The following is a 6,874-nucleotide window of genomic DNA, read 5'->3' on the forward strand; positions in this document are numbered from 1 at the left end:
AATTTAGTTTTCGTTTTTTCTACATTTAATTTTGCATATATGGCATTGACCAATTCTATTACATCCAGTATAAACAATTTTATGGGATCATTGCCTTTTTGTCCTGCGGTCAACACGTATGGAAATTCTTATTGCAATAATCAAGATGCAATAGCATATGTATTCGATGCTCTAAACAAAGGAAGAGAAAAGTATGAAAAAACCGAATCGAATGAAAACGAAAGCCTCCTGAGCAGCGATAGTTGTGGTGAAGATGATAAAGTTAATTTTAACAAGGATGTTTATAAGGATACAATGAAATGTTGTGAGGACGATGTAGATGAAAATGAACTAAATTGGGGATATATCACATTTGATAACCGCGATAAGGTCAATAAAGGGTTTCTTCATAAACTTGAGTTATTTAAAAATCAATATTACAAAGGCGATAATCCTTCAATAAAAAGTTGTCTTCGGAGTAATTACAAAAAATTCGAATACTTTGCTCCAGGAGTGTCATACAAAGCCGAAGATTATAATCAGATATATCGTCATAACTACCATCCAGAAATTGAATTATTTCTAGGGGATGCCAACCAGATACGTCTAGAATTGAGAAATGATCTGAATGATTATATTCATTATGCAAAAATGAAATTCATCAGTAAAATGAGTGGAGAAATAATATATTTTGGGAAAGAAATAGAAAATATAGAAAATGCCAGTGTTCTTAATATTTCCAACTTAAAATATGATTTATTTAATGGAAGTTTCGACTTTGTTGTGGATAATAATTTCCATGTCAAAAAGAAACAAATTTGTGATGCAAATTATCCTAATTGCGAAATTGGTGGTATTTTAGAAATGGAAAGTATTAAGATTCTATTTTTAATGAAAAAAGAATATGATGAAAAAATAAGAACATATATAAGAAAGTTAAAGTATGAGAAGGATTCGGCGTTAGAAGAATTAGTCATTAAGAGAATAAAGGAATTGAACGAAAATTTTACCTCGTCATGTTTAGGAAAAAAAAATATTACTTTTGTATTTTTAGAGAGTTATCGGTAAGAAAATCATTAATAAAGAATTTTTCTACAATTTTAAATTTCGAATTTTATATATTAGTGGTAAACTTAAATATTTTATAATGTATATACTAATAAAAAAATTGTGCATAAAGACGATCCAAAATTTTTTAAAACTTATTCTTATTATATGTAAATTTTTTCATCAGTAGCGAATTAGCTGTTATTGTCCTTAGTGTCATAGTGAACTATAATTTTATGTATTAAAAAAAATTAAAGAAAGTTTTTTTGCATAAATATTATGTAATTGTCAGTAAAATATGATTTGATGTATTTTTTAATTGAATAAGATTTTAAGAGCTACATTTTGGTATTAAAAAGCTTATAACCTACAAAATTAAAATTTTACAACAATTTAACTTTAAAAAACAAAATATACTAGATGATATAAAGACAAAATACAGTGCCTGGTATAGAAAATAATTATTAAGATTGTAGTTACGGTGATGTGAATAGGTATTTAAAAAAACCTAGCCACGCCAAAGAAATAATAAAAAGAGTATTGGAAAAACTGTTATTTATTTTCGAAGAATCTGCAAGTCATATCATAATATTATAGAAATAAATCTTGATACTATAAACAAATCAAAATGTTGGTCAAAAAATGTGAATATCACAGTATTATATCTTCTGCTATCACAGAGATTTATATTGAAATAAATCCTTTAGTGTAATATTACTTGTATATGCATACATAATATATTATAGTTGTATAGCATCAAGGAACGAAACATACGTTAAAAAAATCTTTTCTTTTGTTTTATACATAAATAATACTATCATGCAAATTGATGTTTTTCAAATCATATAAATAACCCTATTAAATAATTTAAATACACTGTTATGTTTTAATATAATAAATTATTTAATCAAGAATAAAATATCCGCTTAAATATAAATGAACTAAAATATTCTAAATCATAGGTCTGCTAAAGCTATTAGTATGTTTTTTTTTGTTTTTAAATGACAGTCTAGGTATAAGTTCACAAATATAATAAATACCTTTTTTGATGTAAAATCGTTTTTCTCAATATTAAGCATTGTTTTTCACCAAAATTTTATCGTTAATAATGTTTATTTCATAATATTTTTCTATATTAATTTTTTTTACTTAACCACTAATCAAAAATATATGTGATTAAAATCTAAACGCAGGTGTGTTTCTTAGATAATAATGACATTTAAAATATAAATTATATTGTCATAAGGTTTTTTGTCGGGGTTAATCTATATATAATTCGCAAATTTTTTGGTTCATAATCTTTTTTTTTACGTTAAACTGGCTTATGGGGTCGAAGTTTAAAATACTAATGTGAGGTGATACATGCATAAATATTTGTTTTAAAAAGGTTTTGACCATGAACATCTGTCTTATTTTACCGATTAATGCAAATTAACTTTAAAAATATACATTTTAATGAAATTAATACAGGATCCCTTAAGATGCAAAAGAAACAAGGTTAATTTTTTCAAAATTTAAAGTATAATAAAAAATTACCTTCCATTTTTAACTAATTAATTTTCATGACTTTTAAATAAATTAAAATTATAAACTTACTTTTAGAATGGTCAGAAAAAAACATAAAAGATTATACCTTAGTTTTGCGATAATTAAACACGTAGACTGTCAATTTTTGCGTTATTTACAAATCTAAAACTTATTCAACTATTAAAAATATGCCAGTTGTCAGTAGATAGATTATTGTGGACTTGCAATTTAGAAAATATATTTTTGTTTTCATAGTCCTATGAATGAGGCGGTATTTGTTTTTTAAACTCAACTACTGCAATTATAATTATATTTATAATTATAAAATAAGACAGAAATATAAGAATCACCAATTATTTTTTACTTGTAAAAAAATCACAATATTAATTTGAAATAAAGTTGTGCTTTTTTATATCGGTTTGGTAAACTAAAATTGCCAAACTTTTATTTTTCTTAAGTTTGAAAATTCAAATTTTTAATATCCTAGCGAAGGCGAAAATACATCGTTTGCTATCTTATCATGAATTTTCACATTAAAACGGTTAATAAGAGCTTATTAAATGCAAATATATCTGTTAGATAACAGCGGATGTTTAAACGCATATAAATATATATTTACACATCGTATGAAAGATTTATAAATTTGGCATTGTGCCCTTAAGTTATATATTTTCAAGATAAATAAATTCTCAATTATACGATGACATTTTTTTTCTAACATGTAATTATATGCAACGATGGTCATAATTATATAAAATTTGGTGTGTATGTATACAAGTACACAGTATCTTATCAGAAATTGGGTTTCATACGATAAAATTATATATTTAATTACACTTATTAAACAAAATTTTGAAGCTGATATGCCATAAATTTTCGCTAAATATTATAATTTCTACTTATATATTATATGAATCATTCCTAATAAAAAAAATAATTAAATATTCGATTCTCAAACAAAAAATAACGTTAAGGCGCCACGACGTTAATTTCTTTTTTGCATAAACATCCACAAAAAAAATGAATATGTATCTTTTGTTGATCAAAAATGTAAATTATCATCTGAGAAAATTTTTCTTGCTTATTTTCGGCTTGCTCTTGTGTCTAAAGTTTTAAGTAAATTAAAATCTTAAATAGAAAATAAATCTAAATTATAACTCTCTGTATCCAGTCATATGTTCTTAGAACATTCTTATACATATAAAGAGAAAAAGATTGTCAAAAACGGATGTATAAGAAACCAACATTTCATATTAAAAGAGACACTTTCATCTATAAAAATAGCTTTTATCTTAATTTTAGTAAATTTAAGAATTATTTTTTAAATTTTAGTTCTAAGAGACGAAGGCTACACATAAAAAATCAAATATATATTCTATATCGGGTTTTAACAGGTTTCAAACGTGTTTAGACTAAAAAATGATAATACTTTATGATTTTTTTTCTCATTAACTGACTATTTCTGGTTAGAATTATAGGTTAGTTAGTTTTTCTATTTTTAGAATTTTCGAAATTTCTTAGAAACAATTTTTCTATTTATTTTATCAATAAATTAAAGTGTTCTTTAACCAAGGTAATTTATAATTCAGAAAAATCGCATGGAACACGACAGTTATTTTTCTGATAGAAATCAAAAGATATAATACAAACATTATTCATATGGTAATACATTCTCCAACTGTATTAAGATAAAACATTGATAAAAATAAGATTTTACTTATAAAAAAAATACAAAAAAATATTTTTAGCATCTTATATGGCGTATTTTCACATCAAGATGTGGCAGAATATATTATAAATATAAGAAAAACGCACAGTTATAGTATTTTTATGCGATAAATTTTTTGCTTTAAACAAGAAAATACTATCAAATTAGCAAATTTTAGCTTTTAAAATTGTTTGGCTCTTCAAAAAACAGATAATGCATTGCATTAAAAAATAAATGTATGAATTTTAATGTGAAGTAGTTTTGAATTAGTAGAAAATGATTTTCACGGGATATAAAGTTTTTGCGCTGTATACATAGTATAGGAAATGAATAAAGGGTCTTTTTAGCAGCCACATCTTATATATAATGAATCAGAACAAAACCTTAATGCTATTACATAATATAAAAGGTCGATCGACTTACAGGTTATGATCTGTCGAATCTTTATAATTTTATTCGTGCTTTTATAACTAAGGATTCAATATTGTATTCAAATAAAATCTCTTATAGTTTTAAATTCATAAAAAGTTTATGCATATATTTCCATGTGTGATATAATTTTTAAAATTTTATAAGCGACAAACTCGAAAGTGTGTTTCTTATTTCTATGTAGATGTTATTGTATTTTTTATATGTTTCTTTTAGAGTTTTTTATGTTATAGGTATAGTTTTTTCTATTGAGGCATAGTCAGCTCTGCTAAATATTATACAACTCTTTGATGAATTTCTGACGCTTTTCCTGATCAGTCTTCATCAACTGCTCTTCTTCTCTCAAATATGATATGTGAATGGTCCCTTGAAATCCAAATCCAAAAACAATAATATTGATGTAATGTTGTATTATATTTTTTTTTGATAATTTTCTATTTTGTATGCTTTTAAGGATTCTCACAACAATAATGAATAGTCCATCGAACAAGATTCGGTTACATAGTCTTAAATACATTGAGTTGATTGATTTTCATATATTTTTATCGATAAACATAATAAAATTATCATGTGATAGGAAAATATCTACTCATCCTGTTAACAGATCAAAAATATTTCTAATTTGATAAATTTTATTAAAGAAGGATCATTTTAGTATGCCTTAGTAATCATATATCTATTTGAAAATTTATTTTAGGCTTTTATAAGAACAGATAATTTATATAATCATATAACAATATAGATGAGCCCAAAAGAAACGCATATATAATCTTTATACACTATTTAAATATGAATCGAAAATTCGCACATAAAATGTCTAATATTTTGGAAGATTATGTTTCAGTATAAAAAAATGAGACTTTTTAATATATTTAAGAGTGTCTAGAGCTAGGCTTAAATCAAAGTAGCAAATAAATAATTATATCGACTTTTTTTCGTGCTTTTTTGTTTTAGTGCATAAAAAGGTAATTAAGTGTATTTTATGATTAAAAAAATTCGTTTTCGCGAAGAAGTGAAATCACGTCTAAATTAATAATATTTCTACGTAACAGAAAAAATTATATCAAAATTTTTATATCGCTTTATTAAATGTTCAATTTTGAATTTTGGTGAATTTTTCGACGCCAAATGTTTGTGCACTAAAAATTATCAAAAAAACTCTGTGTTTTTAATTCCAAAATATCAGCTAATTATCAAACGAACTTAGTAAATCTAGAAAGTATGGTAAATTTGTTTTTTTTAAAATGGTAATTTGAAATTTTTATAGTCCTGTTTTCTAGGGTTTTATCATTATGAACCTGAAACTATATAAAAATACGAAGTTTGAAAGATTTATGCCGTATATATATGTTCTAATAACTTCTAATTATACAATATATACAAATATTTACCGATGAATCGAAGTTTTTACGGTTGTATTTATAGAATTGTTAAAAGACGTATATTTTGAATAGCGATATTCTTTTTTTTTAAAACCACATAAATCGCGATCTTTGCTATCTAAAGACTCACTTAAGATGTTTAACAGTCAGAATAAATGATCGATAGATGTTATATTTATTGGAAACTAGGGTTCTTTTTATGTAAAAAAAGTTTGATATCATTATAAAAATAAATTCTTATGATAAAGCTTTATATAATGCTGTTTTTATTGTTCAGATGGCTTCTAAGAAGGCAGAAACAGTTCTTATCATTATAAAAAAGGATTATTAATGTCGGATGGTCAGGTTTATGCAACTTGGTTTCATTATTTTAATCGCTAACTGTGATTCCAAAGATTAAAAAATAATTTAAACAATATTATGTGTCGAACGCAATGAAATACGTTACGAATATAAAAAAAAGGATATAATACACTCGAATTTATATGCAATGTTCGCTGTCCTTCAAAAAAATACCTTTTTGGGTGATTTAAAAAAACAACAAAACATGCCATTAATATATTATACAACATAATTCTCATTTATCTCTAAAACAATATTTTTCGCTGCGATTTAATAATTTTTGTTAGACCAAAAATTTATTTCTTAACTATTACACAATAACTTATAAGATTTTATTCACTTCAAATGTAGTATTGAATTTGCGAATTTTACTGCAGATAATTTTCTGCAAGTCAGTTTGTAGAAAATAGGAGGCTTGCGTATCACGCATATATAAACAATCTCCTTGCTTTATAGGCAT

Source organism: Rhyacophila brunnea, unplaced genomic scaffold (assembly GCF_057557595.1).
Source record: "Rhyacophila brunnea isolate RB1 unplaced genomic scaffold, BYU_Rbru_1.0 scaffold_77, whole genome shotgun sequence".
Lineage (NCBI taxonomy): Eukaryota > Metazoa > Arthropoda > Insecta > Trichoptera > Rhyacophilidae > Rhyacophila > Rhyacophila brunnea.